This window comes from Callionymus lyra, chromosome 7, assembly GCF_982586985.1.
Source record: "Callionymus lyra chromosome 7, fCalLyr1.hap1.1, whole genome shotgun sequence".
In the NCBI taxonomy this organism is placed as follows: domain Eukaryota; kingdom Metazoa; phylum Chordata; class Actinopteri; order Syngnathiformes; family Callionymidae; genus Callionymus; species Callionymus lyra.
The window spans coordinates 9,175,348-9,196,165 of NC_141824.1; the positions used below are offsets into that span (position 1 = coordinate 9,175,348).

A 20,818-nucleotide genomic window follows, 5' to 3' on the forward strand; every position below is an offset into this window, starting at 1 on the left:
AATGTCTGTTGTTAGGACGTAAATCCCATATTCTTTTGTAAGATCACCCTCTAGAGAGAGAGGTATTCTTGCCATTTAAACGGTGTTTCTTGGCTGGAGTTGGATAAACTAGCGACCTTGAGTTTTCTGACTTCTTCATTAAAACCAAGCCATCCCACTGATTATGTGACTCTCTGGTATGTTTTTTGGCCAAACCCTCCCACAACAATGTCACTCTTTGCTCCTAAATACACTGACAACATTACATTCTTGCAGAATTTTAAAACTCAGGAGCCACCTATCGATGCTAGTTACTATTTTGCCATCAATGAAGAAGTAGCTACAGGGGTGTCAATGGCTACATGGATGAAAAGTCATCGGTAACCGTTGATCCAGAGCCGATGTTGACCAATGAGGTGGGTGTGTTTTGGTCATGTGATGTGAGACAGGTGGTGTCGATAACATTTTGACAGTGTCAAGTCACAATCTTTAACAAATGACTGTTGAAAGTCACGACAGATACAACAATTTTGTGTTTATTGTACTTATACATGGTTTAAAATAATACTATAGAAATTGCGGAGTAACACCACGGTGACTCTCTGTGCAGCTACACCAGGTTACCAATTTTTTTTAGAGATTTTTGAGCACCGTGTAGCAGATAAAATTTGTTTGAAGTCAGTACAATCAGAATTTATACATAAGACTTACAAGACGCACTGTTGATTTTTGATAAGAATAAAGGATTTTTGTCAACCTTATAGTCCAGAAAATATGGTCAATAAGTGTATGTAATATATACGTTATGTTGGCTATAATTGAGAACCGTTATGAAGTGGGTTTACAAGAATATATACATTTTCTCACTGATAACTACTGGAAGGGCTTTGCTGTAATGGGATTAGGAAGTGTTCAAATAGAGACTGAACGCTCTAGTGGTTATATAAGGCAACTGCAATAGAAAGATGGCATAACGGAACGATCCACCACGTAACCGGTTAAACGACTTCTAGAATGTTCGGTTAAACATATAGAAAAGTGTGTAAACCTTGACACGATTCGTAGCCGAAGTAAGACTTCAGACTCAAAACACGTACAGTAGATTCACTTTTATGAAAACTGTTCAGTCCCACTCTGGCCGTCTCAACACGTTCCTTCAATTACCAGTTGTCAAGAAAACTAAATCCGCTTCCTGCCACGTCGTGACCTCCCACGCTTTAAGACTCTATACAACGTCTCAGCGTCGCGATGTCGTTTTGACACTGAGGGGACCGGCGGTGACTGGGGACGAGGCTGGAACTGACAACGGCTGATCAAAATATCCAAAACGTCAGAACGCCGCGGCTGAGTCATGATGAGTCGGCAGAAAAACGCCTCGCCGCTCGTAAAACACCACGTACAGTAGAAGTAAAAGGTGTTAGAAAAGTTGCGGAGAAAAATCAAAGTGAACAGAGTGGGTGAAGAAATTCTAGAAGTCGAATGTTACCAGTGAGACCCAATTGATAAAGTAACCCGAGGCAACGCTGCTGGTGTGAAGGAGAAAAACCAAAAAGTATTTTTTTCTTTCAGTGTAGAGCCGAGTGTCAAAACTGCTGTTGTTTTATGCATGAGACGAACATGCACCTCAGAGTGCATGGAATTCTTTATGTATGTATGTGCTTACTCAGTCCGTCAAGGTGCAGGTGCATGATGGGATGGGGAACAAATGCGAGCTGAATAAAACGCTTTCCCTTTCACACCGGCTCAGACACACACTCAGTCACACAGCGCAACATAGTCATTTATTCGTGTAACTATTATTCATAGAGCTTTTATTTCGGGTACAACAGATGCTGCGATGTGATGAGCTTTTAGCAAAACGTCAGCAGCGCGAGGGAAAGAAAATATATGGCTTTATCACCGTTATTCCCAAACCAGCTATGAATGCAGATGTTTACAACCAGGATATGTTAATGCTACGTCCACATGGGCTGGTGTTTGATCACTTTGGGGTCATTTTCACATGCTGAATCAGCAGTTCTAGAGTGATTATTCTGTTTATACTCTATATGAAGAGAAGGAAGGAAACACAAAATAAAATGCCTTGTTTTTTTTTTCAGTTTTCCCATACATTTTCCCACATTTACATGTTTTATAACTTCATAAAATATTGTAAGTTAAGTATTCCAACTGTTTATTAGTTCTTTCATCTAGTGTTCAATGTTAACTATTGTCAAACTAGCACCTTAACATGTCACTTTAGCTCACTGCACTTTACAAGATGCTTATTGTAATCATCCGATTTTATTGTATGTTATTTACCTTTATGTTAAATGTAATACATTTTGAAATTAGCACCTTCACCTTTTATTAACACCTACTTTAGTTTACGGGTCGCCTACCTTATTATTATTTTATTAACCTCATTTATTTTTTTATTTTTGTTTAATCTATATCTATACTAGACTTCAGTCAGCTTGGTTCACTCGCTGGTGCTACCGGGGTCTAAGGAACGCCTCTTGGACCCAAATTGACCACCATGAACTGCTCTGTATTTTTAGACCTTTTTGACCACAAAGGCAAAAATGGACAGAAACAGGTGTTTGCTAATCACCCCATTATTATTACTGAGTAAATTGTTAACCAAAAATTAAGTTACAGCCTTTAAAAAGTCTCAAGTCCTTCAATGTATTGGCCTCCCCTTAAGCTCTTAATCATTCTTCAAAATCTGTCAAAATCTTTCAAAAAGCATGTTAAAGAGACGATAACGTGTGAAAAACTAAATTACATGGCCATTGCGGTTTTCATTTAAAACATTTTAAGCAGTTTTGTATTTTGACTGGAAATACATATTTTCTGGTTCCGATAAATATTACGTTTTAAATTCATTTTCTTATGAAAACATCGATACGCAATATCGAAAATATTTTGTCTTCCTTCCAGTGTTATTACTGCAATGTTTGTGACTCCTTTGTTGAACTTTTGCCACAAGTACATTTAAAAAAAAAGATCTACAACTCTGTGTCACTTTCTTTATTTTTTAATCAACCTGGTAACAGTCTCTCCAGTACATCAGTTTGGTGGACTCGTTGTGAGCATAGTTAGAGAGTTTTTCAAAATTAAACCATAAAATTATTACAGAAAAGAAAATTATTTTTTGGTTCTTCTGCTGCCATCACACTTGATATTAACTTGGCAAACTCTTACAACAGATTGTTAATATATAAAGAATAATAATGATGTGAAAATGTGACATATTAAAGGATTTTATGTGCGCCTTATAGTCCAGAAAATATGGTCATTAGTTGTTTTGAGATTCATCCGTTATGTTGACTATAATTTAGAACCGATTTGAAGTGGGTCTACAAGAATACTTCTTTTTTTTTTCCGACTGATAACTACTAGAAGGGCTTTACTGTAATAAGATTGTGAAGTGTTCAAATGGAAAGTAAACCCTTAGTCTTAAATATAGATAATTTATGGGAAGAGGGTGTGAGTGTGTGTGTGTGTGTGGGAGGAGGGGGGGGGGAGTGTTTATATAGCCTAACTGCAATATAAAGATATACTTTTCTAGTTTTTCAAAACTCAACGTCCCAGTTGTAATACCCGAAAATGGGAAGATAACACGAGTTATGGTTGAAGGCGACGTTGGACGTCTGGAGTCTTTGTGTCTGACTTCACATTCACGTCTCTCCCTCAGTCTGAACAAGGATGTGAACAATTTCAAGCCAAAAATCTGTTGGACAGTTGCATGCATGTCAGCCGCACTCGCTCGGAGCGTGAGACCTCTTAAGAAGTGCGAGCAAAAGAGTAAGTGCTGAGTGGAGCGAGATCGAGCGTTAAATCTTCTATCTCCTGCCACAGGCGTGACAGTTGGCAGCAAAGATCATATTTCTCGTTTAATCTTTATCCTTTTTGCATATTTCGTATCAAAGCCTGTTTTGTGATCGGGTTGAAAAAGATGCTTTTGCATCGGGATAGAAAAGAAGTGAAAAAACAAAGGGGGCCGGGGACACATGTGGGCCACCACCTGTGCCCACACACATGCAGCACTTTGTGTTCGCGCCGGACCCTGGAGCTTCATGGTGAGCGAAGCCAACGCTTGTGATGTTGCCACTGCCCAGGAGCCAGTGGGCTCAAGTCAAAAAAAGCGGAAGCGAAGAAATCCATGTAAAAACTCAGGTGGTGAAGCCGCGGTCTCAGCTGCTCCGCGGCCAGACATCAAACGCAGCCGAGCTCCGTAACAATTGCTCAGGTGAACATCGACATAAAGCACCGTCATGTGACCACGGTTACTTTCATTAATGCAACTTGTCCGAATACAGTGTTTGTTTCAGTTCATAACTCATGCAAGCAAATAATTAACTTAAATTGGACTGAAAAGTGATAATTTAATTGATGATTTTGGCAGTAAAAAGTGCAATTAAATAACTTTTTTTTTAAACCTTTAAACAAAGATATTTTATTTGGTAGTGGTTGGTAACGTCCCAAAGCTACACTGACAAAGTGTCCGAAATTGGTTCGTGACATTTCTTAGATCATTGAGATGAGTGATGTGTTGATGGAGCTTCATGAAGCAACATCCATTTTTTTTCCAGTAGTCCACTAGATGGCACTATACCATATGGGTTCAATCAGCTATTCCATTGAACCCTAGCATCACTTGAGTGCACTTCCTTCTGAGCCCTAAGATCACTGATTCGTGACGCTTCAGTAGCCAAGGTTCTTATAAGAAAATAATTGTAGTTTTAGCTTTGAGAGTTTTCAGCAGTGCTTGGTTGATGAAGCTTCATGAAGAAACATTGTTTTTTTTAAAGACCGATTAATGCATAATATTTTTGATGAGGTATTCAAATCATTTTTAAATTGAGCGATACATTTTTCACTGTTTCTTTAAGTTTAATCAACACATCAAAAGCTATTTTTTTTTAAATGTTTTCACATGTTTTATATTTTTATTTTTTCAGACTTTTCCTTGATTTTCTGGAACTCCTGTGTTGTTCTCAGTATTATCTTGACCTTTAAAGTTTATACTTTATTGAGTATTGTTTTGATTGTTTAAGCGCTTTGTGACCCTGGTCCGGAAAAGCGCTATATAAATACAAATTACTTACTTACTTACTTAATTTGGAGAAGTATTCAAGTTATCTTTTCAGTGACTTTTCAGCTTTATACAGCTTCATGAAAGAGTGTCTTCACCTTCCTAGCACCGCAGGTGTTGCTGTTGACTTGTAAATAACGTGAGGTTTCATGAATATAGTTGCTAAAGCCAAAGCGTTTGAAGGAAAGAATGTCATCTTGTGGTCTCTGAAAACAAAAACAATGCTTCATGATGCTTTATCAGTCCATCACTAGTTCTCAGTTTAAATATTTTTATTTTATATTTTTATTTTTATATCAAGTAATAATTTCGATTTTTACTTTATTTAAATTTGCAATGAATATGCAAATATTCCAAGTGTTTGTTAATTTTTGTGTTGCAAATAAACGGCGGCTAGATGGGGATGACCAAGTACAAGAGGATACAGTCGACTCCAGCAGCTTTTAAAGCTAATGTTTGGACATATTTTGGTTTGAAAACAAATGAATTCAGTTACGACTTCGTCAAGAGTCATGTGGTCTGTAAATACTACAACACCAGAGTCAAGTACTCGACAATACTACACATACATACTTGTTACTACACTGTCACTATATATCACAATATATTCTATTGTTTACCCCTGTATTGTGATACGTATCATATCACACATTCTTGTCAATTACACACCCCTAATAGAGTCAAGTAGTGTTGCAACTGTGTAGTAATGTAACAAAAGTGTCATTTTTATAACTAAGAACAACATCTACTAACACTGTTTCATGAGATCATCAGTTTTAAACTCAAATTCATATAATACTATAATTATATAAATAATTATAGTAGTTTTTCCTCAAATATTTTACCAATTTGATCCTAAAAAAAACAAACATTTTATCTTCTCTTCAGCTCATCCAGGCCAACATTGAACCAATAAAAGAGCCTTTAAAAAAATCTCGTGCTCATCCTCCCTCTTATCTCCCACCCCACCCGCCTGACTTGACCTATTAGCTACTACAGCCAACTCTCTAACAGAGGCCTCTGACTAGCCTACATAGCGTAATACTCTCATCTAAACTCCACTGAGTCGGACTGAGCTCCTAATGCACCACTCCACGGCCTCGCATAGACGCTCCCACTGTGTCTGGACGGTATAGAGAAGCACTTTTTTTTACTACAATAATGCAAACACACCGTGTTTTACGATGATCCTCGCGATGTCAGCCAACACACGTCTATGGGAATAAAAAGCTTTTGTTGTTAATCCATGGTAAAGTTGAGATGCTATTATTTAACATCAAGCGAAAGTTATAGTGAGGACCAGTGATCGCTAATGTGGCCGCCCGCTTAAAGCGAATAAGCAGAAGGTTAAAGTAGGCCACTGCCCTCGTGCACAGATAAGTCCGCGCACTGGAAGACTACTGCTAAAGCATGAAACAGATGGCTCTGCACATGTAGCCCCGGACACAGCTTTACCCAGATATATACGCCGTCCGACACATCAAGCTCCGACTTCAGTAGAGTGCACTCATCGTGAACTTGCATCGGAAAGTTTGCGTCATCGCCAGTCAAAAAAAAACCCATCAACTTAAGGAGAGAATACCTGAAAGTCGCTAACTAGTCCCCCCACCAGACACCAGCTGTCACTCAGCCGCCCTGCCGTGTCTGTGTGTAGTAAACTCCTTTTCTTGGCGGTGTTGTGTGTTTGGCAAACCTGCCACGGTGTCTGCATGTAAATCTAACATCCTGGCGGGCGTCCTGATCTGCCAGTAAGATGACAAGATTGGCAGCTGAGTCTGTTTTGCAATTTGGCAGCTGCCAATCCAAAAGTTTTTTCTTGTTTTCGTTTTTTTTTTTTTAACAACTTCCTGTTTATGCCAAACATTTCAAAATAAATTAGAAATTGACACAGCAGATATTTCCTTAGATACTGAATTTACTATGAGGAAAAGTGTTTGATGTTGTTGCTTCTTACTTTCTATTTGGTCAAGTGGTCAAGAGTTAATTAATTAAAATAAACAAACATATATAATATTTTTATTATATATATTATTATATATTATTATATATTTAAAATGTACAAAAATGTAAATGATCAAGTTGCTCTGGTTCTTCTTTAAATTATTCAAAATATATATATATTTTTTTTTTTATTATTTTATTATTAACATTTTAACTGTATGCTTAGAAATTATTCATTCATTTTGAATTGTTTTAATTTTTCAATTTAGAAATTATTCAATGAAATGATCTCTTATTTTTTTTAAATGTAATACTTAAAACCTAAACATTTCAATAAGGTGAATTAAATTCAAAATTTCAAATGTTAAATATAATCATTGTATCTCCTGATGTCACTGATATGTGTCCATTGAATTTTCAGATATTCATCTAAATGTGTATTCTTGCCATCCTCGACCTCAGCTACTTTAAAATATATTTTTTTTTTTTCTCGTTTTTTTCTTCTCCGTCTGTAATATATTCCAAAATCCCTTAAATTATTAGGTAAGAAATATTTATTTGTTTCCCTCTGTGTAACGATAAAAGTAAATTGAAATGTCCGATCTCCAGCACAACATATACATTAAAACAAAGGACAAAATTGCCCAAAGGAAGCCCAGACGAAACAAGAATGATCATAGAAATTCACAAATTCACTGGTGAAATTCATTATTTTCGACTGTCAAAAACTTTTAATAGTTTGCAAACATGCTAACACGCTAAGTCTGACACCATTTTTAAAAAAGCCTTCCAGATTATGGTACAACATACACATTTTGTTTCTATAATTATAAAATGTGTTGCTCAATTGTGAACACAATTTTGTCATTTAATGTGATTGATAAAGATTTATTAAAGTCCCAGTAAGTGGTTTCCAAACAACAATGTATACCCCCCCTAGTGTTGGAACAGTGTAACTACAACTTTGTAAATTCTTCATTTTGCTGTTGCAAATGTTCTCTTGTTTTCAAACGAGATGATTTCCCTTTTTGTGTCAGTTTCTTGCTTTGTGTAACTTAAAAAAAGTCTTACTGTATTTAATAGGAGTTTGATGGTGACGTAATTCAGACCCAGCTAGGAAAAGATACGTAAAGAAAGAAAATATTCGCTAGTTCTACTGCAGAAGTTATCATTAAAGAAAATGTTTTATTCAAAATTCATTGAAAATCTATGATATTTATCGTGTTTTATTTTTATTTATTTTTTTTATCTTGTCTCCTTCGAATGTTTTAGGCATTTTATAGATGCTACTAAAAAAAGAGATTTTCTCTCCGAGATCAATAAAGTAAATATCTAGTAAAATTCAGAGCACAAATCTATATTTCTCTTAAGTTATCAGTCGTAACTCTGCCTCAGACTCCTTCTCTTCCTCAACGGTCTTCGAAGGAAGTTAATCCAAACACAGTGGAAGCTTCTCCCTGTAAGGCGCGAGCCAGTAGATAAAACAGGGCGACTATTTGCAGAAGCTCAGTTTAACCTGCGCTCACCTTGTCTGAAGCCCCTCGGCAACTAATTGGCTTCTTGGCAGATATTGCTTCTTTTTTTAAATGGCTGTATTCTTTAGTATTCCTGCCTTTGACTTACACTTTCCCCTCAACGCTCTCTGGATTCATCTCTTTATCGCTGTGTCTTTGACCCCTCCTTATGCTCGCTCCCGGTGGTATCGCTCCAAATGAAGAAGAGATTTCTTCTTCTTCTATTTTTTTTTTTTAAAGGACCCAACTAGCCCGGCCACTCGGGAGCAGGTCTACTTCCTGAGGGTGCTCTGGTCACTCCATTTCTGCAGGAGTTGCTAATGATTTATCACTGGATTGAGTCCCAGTGTGTCTCACCTTAAGAATAAACTCTTAATGGTTTTGTTTTTTTAGAGCAAATAGTTTGACACTTGTACTAAAAATGTACATGTTTTGAAAAAAATAATAATAATTATATATTTTATATATATATATATATATATATATATATATATATATATATATATATATATACATATATATAGAAATATGTCAGAGTACAGATTAAAATCCAGTAGGATCTGGAATCCTACTAGTATTCCAATCTGTAGTAAAGATTGGAATTCCAATCTGTACTTATAGGATTCCAGATTCTACTAGTGAATTCCAATATCTACTAGTACGGATTGGAATCCTACTACTGTATTGGGATCTAAATATTGGAATTCCAATCTCTCCTAGGACAAATGGGAATTCTACCAGGACTATCTCCAATTCTTATAGGAGAAATTAAGATCGGAATTTCACTCTATACTGCGACATATACATATATATATATATTGAAACTTAAAAAAGTATCTCTGTAATTCTATAAAATATTTGGCATTTCCATTTAAAATGATATCTACAGTAGGAAAAGCCATGTTTAAGGATTTATATAATAAAATAAATTTATGTTCAGCAAAAAATTACAAAAATAATATAAACATATACTGTCTACATTTTATTATTGTTTCCAGTTTACCAGTTATTGTAAAAAAGTGTAATTAAATCAAACTTTTCTTACAAATATTTAATGTTTTCCTGTCGAAAAATAGTAGCTAATACGATATATTAGAAATACCTTAATTTAAATTAAATTTAAGATTTACCAAATTGAGATCGGAAACTTTCATTTAATTAAAGATTTATAGTGTAACTGGATGGTAAATTTGATTTTTATTATTAAGTTTATATTTATTAAGTTATCACATAAACAATTCAAATAAAATAAAATGCATTCATTTTCTTAGTTTAGTCAGATTTAGTTAAATTGTATTTGACTTCCAAAAATGTAATAAAGAATCATAAAAATTGTGTTAGAAGCTGATCTCCGGTCTGTAATGATGCTTAAAGAAACAGTGTCCTCGTAATATATAGAGAGTTACAGGCAGATGACTTTAAACTTCAGTCTTCAAGCTTTAAACACTTTTCAAGACAAGCTTCTTAAATGGACCACACAACAAAAAACGACCCAAATATCAAAATACATAAAACCGAAGTAACCAATTCTGGCGTCTGGTTCTTTCTTCGCTGGTGAAAAACAGGTCGGTGTGTGTTCTTCATTTTGCCAACACAAGCCGGATACAAGATTCACACATAATTACATTTTTGTCGATTGGGGAAAAACACGCTGAAACTTTCCCTCCCAAAACAATCTCCTCTCTTCACACACTTATCCTTCTTGTCAGTCGTTGCTATTTTGGGAACGCAAGGAAAGCACTTTTTTTCTTCAGCTGCTTCGCACAAACACTCGACTGTGTGTTGGAAAATCTGACGTCCTCTCCTTCGACAGCTGTTCCTCATTAACGTCGGAACTGACGAGCGTGTCGAAATGATGCGATATTTAAAATGAAAATAAATCATCACTTTGAATGTTGTGTGGAGTCCCTCAAGGTTCTGTTCTGGGTCCTTTATTATTTTTTTCTGTACTTGCTTCTCTTGGGTGAAAATCATACACAGATTTTCTGACGTTTCTTACCACATTTTTGCTGATAATATCCAGCTTTAGTACTTATTAAAACTGTATTTATTTTCTGTTTGAATCTACAGTAAAACAAAATTTACTTTTGAACGTTACTCTCATTTAAATGGATGCCAAATTCAATTTTAAATCCTGAAAATCTTCAATGATGACATACATTGACCCAAAAAAAAAGGTTTTTATACGTCACATGTTAACGTTCCCTGTTGTTCTGCCGAGTCATTAAAGCCGAGTTCCAAGAACCTCATATATCCGCTTTGGAAATATGAAAAACTCCCAACTTTAAGAAATTGCATGACATCATAGAAATGACGGCTTATGGAAATCCCCCGAATTGCTTTCTGTTTCGTGAGCCAGTTGCATATTATAAAACGTCGCTGTCATGTTTCCACCAGAGAAATGAGGTCACGGGAAATTGGATGAATGAGTGACATCCGGGATGAGCGAATGAATTTTTCTCACGATGACAAACTTATCAACCACTTTTAAATACCAATTAGAAACAATAATTGCATAATTATTAAATAAAAACATGAATGATTGTTATTTTTTATGTTTAAATGAAATAGTTGGTCTTAACTTCAGTCATAACTCAGTAAAATCATGGATATTCAGGACCAGGAAAAGCGGATGAAAGTTCTCAGCTTTGGGAAATCCTGATCTTTGATTTATTAAAGCATCATCTTGACCGAGGCGCCGATGATTTCTAACACATTCTGCCTCGCGATGCCTTCGATGCTGGCTCAGCAGGCGCTGGACGCTCCCCCCCCCCCTGTATTTTCATTCTGCTCGCTGGTCAAATTTACATCCCATTTCTTCTGAAGGAAACTTTGCCGCTCTCACACACCTACACACACACACCCTGTCATTTCCCACTATTCAGCAAGAAAAAAAGAAAAAAGGGGGGGGAAAGTCAACACTAACATGCTGAATCAGCACTCCTTGAGCAAACTTGGGGCTCTTTCCCAGACTGCAACAAAAAATATCAAAAAAGTCAAAGCTCCAAACTTTCATCAGTGTTGAAAGTTGTGTTTAAAGCAGCGTCAGATCGATGAGACAAAAGCCTTTTGAAGTTTACATTTACATTCATCGCATATTCTGAGAGAACGATGATGAAGATCGTCTTTAAATCAGGAGATAACATTTTTTTTTCTATTATTTATGATCACACATGTCAGTATAATATATGCTTTACCTTTTTTATATATAGATCTTTACAAATGTGTTCCACTTTCAAGCATTTAAAAATAACAAATTAAGGTGAAGCCATTTTTAAGATCTGCACATTATGAAAAAGCTAATGACCTGAGATAAAATCCATTTTTCCTCCTCATGACATGTTTTATCGTGAGCAGGACGTCCCCTTTTTTTATGGACAAAATCCTCTTTAACAATTTCTAGCAGACAAAAATGATCCATTGTCAAGACATCATTAATATTTTCCTGTCATGAGTCTGGTATTAGTCTAGTTATTCCCAGGTTTATTTAAAGATTTTAGATTCTGATCTTCAAAATATACAACAATAAGAAGCGTTACGGGGTGGTCCGGTTATTCTCGTAGCTAACTAATAGCTAGCTAAGCTAGCTAATACATGTCTAAATACTTGACATAATGGTTAAAAATAAATCAAATTAAATTGCGTGGAAACTTGTCAGGATGAGATCTTGGTTCTAGTGTTTGTATGATGTCATCAGTTGTAATGTTGCTTAAAGAAACAGTTTCTTTGTATAAGCCAGATGTTAGCATTAAGAAAAACTCTGGGACACATTTGTATATTAGAAAATATACTTTAGAAATATAATCAAAGGTAAAATTATACAAATGAAACTTGTTTTTAAAAAGTTTCCAAAAAAATTGATTTTGGACACAAGGAAATTGTTTTGTGTCTTTAAGCAGATAAGCTAACATGCTACATAACCTAACCTAAGCTAACATGTTTACATTCTTTAAATTACAGTTATAAAAGGGAGACACAATCCAACTTACACAAATATCAAATGAAATTATCTGGAAACTTGGTTCCAGTCAAGTGTTGAAGTGATTTTATAAACTGTAATTTTACTTAAAGAAACAGTGTCTTTGTATTTGCCAGATTAAAGCCTAATGCAAAATTCCAGGACAAAAACTGTTTTTTTTATCTGAGAAAATGCTTCAGAAAAATACTATCAAAGTTAAAATTATATTACTGAATATTATAAAATATATATAGATATATATTTATAAATAAAATGATTTTGGACACAAGTAATTTGTCTGTGTCCTAGGTAAAATTGACAAAAAAAATATATATATATATATATATTTTCAAAGACATCAAACTGTTTTTTTTTTTTTTAACATTTAAGCAAACTAGTACATGTTTAAATACTTTATATCATGGTTACAAAAAACAAACAATCCAACTTGCAAAAATATCAAAAGAAATCAAATCAAATTATGTGGATTTTTATTTAAATATAAGAAAATACGTTAAAAAAAATGCTATCAGAGGTATAGATATCTTAATGGAAATAATTAAAAATATCATATTTGTAAAATAAGATTTTGGAAATGAGGAGTGTTTGTGGTTTTCGCAAAAATGACAAAATATAATCAAAATAAAATGTTCAAGCGATCATGAAATAAACCAGATACAAAACTTATCCATTTGGTTCAAAGCTACATATAAAAAAACAATATTTAGAGCATAATATTTTCAGCATTTTTTACATAAAACCTGAATGTTTACTTTTCATTTCCCCCCCAAAAAAACTTGTCTAATATTTGATAAAAATTGACGATAAATGGACGGCCTGCAATTGACCCACTGGGAGCTCGCAGGAGTCTGGATGTAGACGGTATCCTCGTGCAGCCGGTGTGCGTCAGTACTTTGGGAGTTGGATAATTTAGTTGTCGCTCAGTGACCTCTTCCTCGGTAACAGGCCTCGATTAAGCCTCAGTATCTGTGCGTCTGCTTGATGAAGCAGAGTTCCAATGCCGAGCACATCTGCTCTGGATGCCTCTGGCACGACCATATGGCTGGCAAACACGCCGTCTCTTCTACAAAGAGTTTAGGGATAAAAAGAGGGAGGAAAAGAGGAGTGAGCATGTCCTACAAACACATGGAAAAAAGAAAAAAAAAAAAAGCGTGTGAGAGACAACGCCAGGGACGGAAGGCAGAAGACGAACAGCTGACAGGCTGCACGTGCTGCCATCAGGCTCCAGAGAAGAACCTCCATGTCGTCTCGTTTATTTTTTTTCCTGTGCAGTCTCTGAAGAGATTAGATTGTCGGACTGAAGTCAAGAAAGAACTCTGCCATGACATAAAATAACATAAAAATATATATATATATATATTATGTTGTTAAAAGTATAATATTAAAAATATTATTTTTTTATATTCATTGCAGGTCATTATTTATTTAATTATGTGGATATTTTAATAAAAATATTAAAAAACTGAATATTATTTATTAAACATTTCTGGGTGAAAGCAAGGACTAAACTGGGCTTTAACTTTCTAATTTTTTAGCCATTTTTTAACAATCTATTTATTAAAAAACAAGTAATCAAATTAAAAAAAAAATCCCAACATACAACAATGGTAAAATAGTAGTTATAATAAAAAGTTGTAGTAGAACTACACAAACAATGATAAAAAACAAAAAATAATACGAAATCATCTGAAGTTTTACCACGTGTTTAAGTTTTTGGTTAAAACCAAAAAACTGTCTTAATCATCGTGTGTATCTTCCAAGTTTGAACCACTTTCTTTTTCAATTCAATCAATTGATGTCTTGTGCGAAAAAACACAAAGTTTACAAAAACCTGGCGACAAAATATTAAAAACAACAGTAATAATAATACTAATAAATATAGTTGTACTAGTCAAATTGCCAGAAAACAAAATAATCAAACCATAATATTAATCACAGATATAAATATTTGGTCAAAACTAAAAAACTAGCTCAATATGTATTGAATTGTCTACTTTGAAAACCAATATTGTAATTTATTTTCTATTATCTGATGAAATGTAAACACTAGGCGGGGGAATTGCTAAATATCCGGCGATATAATACAAATAGCGATATACTGTGATAGTGTAGTAACAAGCATATATTTGCAATATTATTGATTATTATGTGTTGCCTCAACATGTATTGGATTAGTGAAGAATTGTAAACGGTCACTATTTCAAAGATTGTATCCAGAATGTAACCCCTGCAAAAAACTCTTAATAAAAACTAGTTATACATTGACTTGATCGCCAAAATTCCAAAGGTGTTAACTACGAATATCTCTTGGATATACATAAATAAAAGGACCTTAAAGTAAAATACTGATCTTCTTTGATAATCAAAATAATCAAATATCATAGAAATCCTGTGTGATCCCAGCGATGACTGAGGACGAGAGGATACAGCCGACTCCAGCAGCTTTTAAAGCTGATCTTCACATTCTGCACCACAGAGTCAAGTACTTGAAAATACTACACATATATCCTTGTTTGTACACTATCACAACACCAGAGTTAAGTACTCGACAATACTACACATATATCCTTGTTACTACAGTATCACAACATATTGTTTTTTGTATTATATTGCCAAGTTCTTGCAAATACCCTGCCCTAGTGTTTGCAGTTCATCAGATAATTGAAACTAAAATAAGTTTTTTTCATGTTGTACTTGAAAAAGTATATTAGAAACCTTTTTAATGTAATTATTCTACTAAAATACTGATTTTCTTTGATAAACAAAATAATAAAATATCTCAAACAAAAGCAAAAGTTTTATCCAAATTCAGCGACACAAAATCTCTATTTATAAACCACTTTTCCTCAGAACAACAGGTGATAAAAGAGTTTTACAAACGAGACTCGGTTCAAGACCATCTTTTTAAAAAACGTTTTGTCTTAGTCGTCAGAACGAGACACACGACTGACAGCAGCTGACGACTCCATCAAAGAAGCTTCACCCTCGCAACTGTTGGACCTTAAAGCGCTTTCGGGGAAAGTCGGGGGCTGAATAAGGGGGTCACGATTTCATTTCTTCTCATGGTGTATTTTAACGAGGGATTAAAATGAAGAAAATGGATCTTCAAGCTAAACATAGTCTCAACAGCTTATACTTGGACCTGCTTGTATTTAGTCGTACAGCAACCCAGGCATCACGCTTCACTTTATTCTTCATCACTTACATGCGCCTCCTCTTCTCATCTCCTCTTATCTCCTCCAGCGCCTTTTATAATTTTATATTCCCGTCCTCCTCTCTAGCCCCCCATCCACGCTCCCCCATCTCCCCCAGCCGCCCGGAGCTCTTCAAGGAGATAGTTGCGTTAATATGGGGAGATCAATACCTTCAGTGGCGTCGAGGGGGCAGGTCAGCGACGGTGGGATCAGTCGGGTGGGTGGTGGCGCTAGTGTGCAGGAAAGTTGAGTGGACTTTCATGTGGGTGGGGGGCTGGTGGGGGGGGGGATGCTATCCAGCCCGGATAAGCGCGAGTCCATTGATCTTCTTCTGTTTGGGCTTTGTGTTTGTGGGGATCCTTGGAGACAGCCAGAGGTCTGACAGACAGGCAGTGTGTTGCCGAGGCACGAGTGTGCGTCTCCGTGTTTGTGTGTAAGCGGAGAGTCTTGTAAGCAAACTAGTACTTTGATACTTTGATACATTGCGAGTGGTTAAGGGCGTTTTTTTCAGATCATTTAATCATGAAACCGATCTTGGACATATATATGATTGTTGTGCGACACGTACAGGAGGTTCTGTTGTGTATACAAATCACACCACGCCATTGTTATTGTTCACAAACGGTTGATTTACAAATCATTATATCTACAGGTTTAACTATAACGTCAGATCATATAAGACTTAAAGTAAATTTGGTGATTTTTCTTTCTTTAATCATGCTCCTTTTTTAATACTACATATCACTACATTTGTTGATTTTTTTGTTGCTATTAAACTCTTAGTCACTAGATGGCAGCAGTCGTTACGTCTTACGCAGCTTAAAGGATACATAAAAATCCTGTGAGATTCCAATGGTGACTGAGGATGAGAGGATACAGTCGACTTCAGCAGCTTTTAAAGCTTATGTTTGGACATATTTTTGGTTTGAAAACAAATGAAAGCAGTTACGACTTTGTAAAGAGTCATGTGGTCTGTAAATACTACAACACCAGAGTCAAGTACTCGACAATACTACACATATATTCTTGTTAGTACACTATCACAACACCAGAGTCAAGTACGTGACAATACTTCAAACATATCCTTGTTAGTACACTATCACAACACCAGAGTCAAGTACTTGACAATACTACACATATATTCTTGTTAGTACACTATCACAACACCAGAGTCAAGTACTCGACAATACTACAAACATATCCTTGTTAGTACACTATCACAACACCAGAGTCAAGTACTGGACAATACTACACATATATACTTGTTACTAGAGTATAGCAATATATCGTTATTTGTATTATATCGCCAGATATTTTGCCAATACACTGCTCTAGTGTTTGAAGTTCATCAGATAATTTAAACTAAAATAAAATTGGTTTTCAAAGTAGAAAAATAAAGATTTTTTAACTTTAAAAATATCTTTATCTTGTACTTGGAATAGTACATTAAAAACATTTCTTTTAAATGTCTTTATTCTACTTTGTTCAAGTCCTGTTGAATCCACACGTTGGTCATTTAATTTTTTATTTAAATGTCCAGCTTTTGTGAGGAGCACAGTCTCATCTCTCTATTCCAAGCCCGTGAACCTAAAAGCGGGTCCATTCAGGGTGTGTATATCAGAGCTATTGTACATTATCCCCCAGTGATCCACCTCAGCCTCCGCGCCACTCGGCTGCTCACACTGTAACCCCTCTGTGAAGGAAAATCCGTACGAGTTGGACTGCAAGAGAGGGTATTATTAATGGAGCTTAGCATCCATCTAGAGGGTTTACATTGTTGAAGGCTGAGGTGTTCTTGCTCCAACGTTTCACTCCGATCCCAGTTTGTATCTTTGTGGCAATAGATGGAGCGTTTGAAGTAGTGTTCGTAAGAAAATCACGATTAACTTCTACCGTTTTAATGATTCAATCATTTATCAATAATCCCAGTTTTTTGCCAGTGATGCTTTCTTTTTCCACTTGTGTCCGTCCGAACTCCTTCATCTCAAATCCAACATTTTAGAACAAGGGTCACCAACTCATCTGCTACTGACAGGACTACCAGGATACACATTTCTAAAATAATCAAAATAAAAAAAACAGACTTTTTAGTAATATTAATTATAATGCTAGTAATAATTACCACATTTATTTTTGTTTATAATCTCCAAAATGTCAAAGTCAGGTACCGCACCAGCTTTAGTTCTAGAGCAAATTACCCATTAAAATATGTTTATTTTAAATTTAAATAACGTTCTTTCTAGACAGAGATCCATTGAGAATATTCTCTCTTTAGCGGGCACCAGAGCAGGAACCCCTGCTTTACACTGAACATACACACAAGCTTAGAAACTGGCATGTGGGTCAACCTTCTGTACTAACTTAGAAATACTGCCAACATTTTAATTTTGCACACATATCTTAGTGAATCAGCCCCAAATTGTAAAAAAAATAACTATTACAACACAATGCCACTTTATTTACCCAAATATAAGACATGAACTCATGCTATTACAGTGATAGGTAGTGCTGGGCATTAAAACTTTGGTTCTTTTGTGGCAAAATGCTTCTGAAGTACAAAGTATCAAAACTTGCTTTTGTTTTTCAGTGCCAAGTTGATTAATAAATAAAATAATTTGTCAATTTCTTTGAAGAATAACTGAAAAAGATAGAGGTAGGGAACATCAGTTTGATTTGTCACTTGTTAGTAAGTGTTCTTCTGAACTGGAAATTATTTGTTATTTGTCTTGTTATGCAAAAAAAAACTTGTAGTGGAAATTTACCAAAGCTGACTAATGTAAAATAGGATTATACCACCTGTAATGTAATTTTGTTTTTGAAAGAATTGATCAAACTGGTGCAAGACTCAGTACACAAACCAGTAGCTAAGTGAAGTCACCACAACGCCTTAGTGATGGGTTGATGAAGCTTTAAGAAGCATTTGCTTTATTTTCAGAGATCACAAGATCAAAGATTAAATCATTTTAGCACAACGAACTATTTTAATGAAACCTCCCATTATTTGTAAGCCAACAGAGTCACCTACTGATCTAGGAAAATGAGGAAGCCGTTTCATGGCATTAAATATAAGTAAAAATACAAACAAATCCAATATCTTGCAGCCTTTTCTCACGTTAAAGCAAATATTTTTCTCTGTTATTTTCTAGTAGATTTTCTCGACCTTTAATAAAACATTTTCACTGTCAACACTTGCCAATGTTTTTTTTTCCATTTTTTCTTCAGGCAGTCTTTTGGCCAGTTTACCACCAAAATAAAGAGGAAATATTATGTTTTTTTCAAGCTGTGTTAAGTGCAGTGATCCATTTAAGTTCATGGTCACGAGAAAACTGTAAATGATTTATTAGGCACGTTTATTATTTAGTAATTTGTACTTAACTTTACACATGTTTATACACTGACGAGAAATTAAAAACAAAAAGCTGATTCTTAATGGTGAGAATCCAAATGTTAACTGAACAAATAATGGTTCAAATATAAGACTTTATTTTCATAATGAAACATTTTCTTTTTACGAATGTGTCAGACGTAGCTGAGAAAGTCTATTTTAATGCCGTCATTGAAGTAGAGAGGTTGTTTTTGCACTTTAAACACATTTACCCTCCGTCTTTGTGAGAGTCTCACTCTTTAGCGACTCCGTGTGCCTACAAAGAACACACCCCTAAATAATCAGTTGAGCTATTCAGCGCTCCGGGCGACTCGCAGAATGAACGTATTCATTTTATAATTACTGTGGAGGCAGTCACACACTTCATCAGTCTATTCCTGTCTCGTGGAGCGGCGGAGAGAACACTGACTGAACAATTTACAAAATGATATTACAGATGTTCCTGTGAGGGAAGTCAAGAGTTGATGCTGATGATTTTCCTGGAAGAAGGTGATTGACGAAAATGACTACAATTTCTAAAATACAAAAGATATATCCGATCATAGAGTGGGAAGGGAGTTGTAGAAGCTCCTCCGAGCTTTTACGAAAAAAAAGGCTATGATGATATAAAGAGAGCAATATACATTTTGAAGCTTTAATGTCGGGTGATCTATGGCGCCGAGGGCAAGATGGCCAAAGACTCGCATCCCGGTCGACACCGGAAATCGATGTTGGCGTAAAACGGTTTAGTTTGTTGAATGTCATGTTAGACCTTTGGACGCGAAGGAAACCGGCGCTGCCTAATAAAACACAGAGATTACTGGCAGCCGGGGTGAAGGGCAGATGGTTGTCTACATAAATCGTGGCTCCATACGATGCTAAATGGTTCTAACATGGACTGGAACGATCATAAGAATCTATTTACTGAGGCTTGAACCTTCATTCTCCCCTGGACATCTTTAACACAAACCATCTTTTTTAAAAACAATCTTTTCTAAACGCTCAAGAGTGTGAGAAAAATGAACCAAGATCAATTCTTCTGCTTTCAACACATCAATAGACAATTATCTGTACATTACGTGTTACGAGCGACAGTGATTAGCATAATTTTCAAGTCAAATACAATTTATATAATCGGAATATAAGTAGCAATGTATTTTTAACGAGACAAATCGCAATTTGAATTCTTGACATTTTATTGGAAAAAATCGACTCATCCATTATTTTGCCTTTCTTCACAATATATATATTTATTTGTCTTGTAGGAGATTTTTCAAATAAATGTTGCATCTTTTACCTGGATTTACTGGCAAAAGCATGTCATATAATCGGTACACATTTGGCCACTAAACACTCCTCATTCATGGAATTTAATTGCAGCTATATATTCCAAACTATTACCTGCCACGTAGAAAAACAAACAAATATATTACGACCCAATGACCTGAGTTAGATACTAGCTTATTTCATACAATTTTATCTATGATTTATTAAATGTGTCCAAACATTATGAAAGAAATAACTTTATGAAGTTTTGATCTTTAGTACTATTTCTAAGAGATCTACACACATTGTGGTTTAGAAAGGCACTTTACAAATAACCATTACTTACTTACACGCAATTCTTAGCATGTTTAATACAATGTGTTTTTCTTGTGTTTCTTGTAAAGAATTTGATTTTTTTTTAATTCCTTAAGAGTGGGAGAATTCTGACAGAAGATATCTAGTGAAAAAAAAAAATGCAATGAATTTTATTTAAAGTACAAT

General features: G+C 35.2%; 1 protein-coding gene across 2 annotated transcripts in view; it reads right to left on the reverse strand.

Annotated features, from left to right (window-relative positions):
* The window catches only part of igsf11 (immunoglobulin superfamily member 11), a 135,464-nt gene that overhangs the window by 30,402 nt on the left and 84,244 nt on the right, over positions 1-20,818 (reverse strand). Inside the window, exon 1 of one of the 2 annotated variants that reach the window (XM_087796207.1) lies at positions 6,642-6,969. The exons of the other annotated variant lie outside the window; for it this stretch is intronic. The gene's annotated coding sequence lies outside the window, so the exon portion shown is untranslated. Of the gene's footprint in view, positions 1-6,641; positions 6,970-20,818 lie in introns of those variants that run through there. 2 annotated transcript variants of the gene reach the window in all.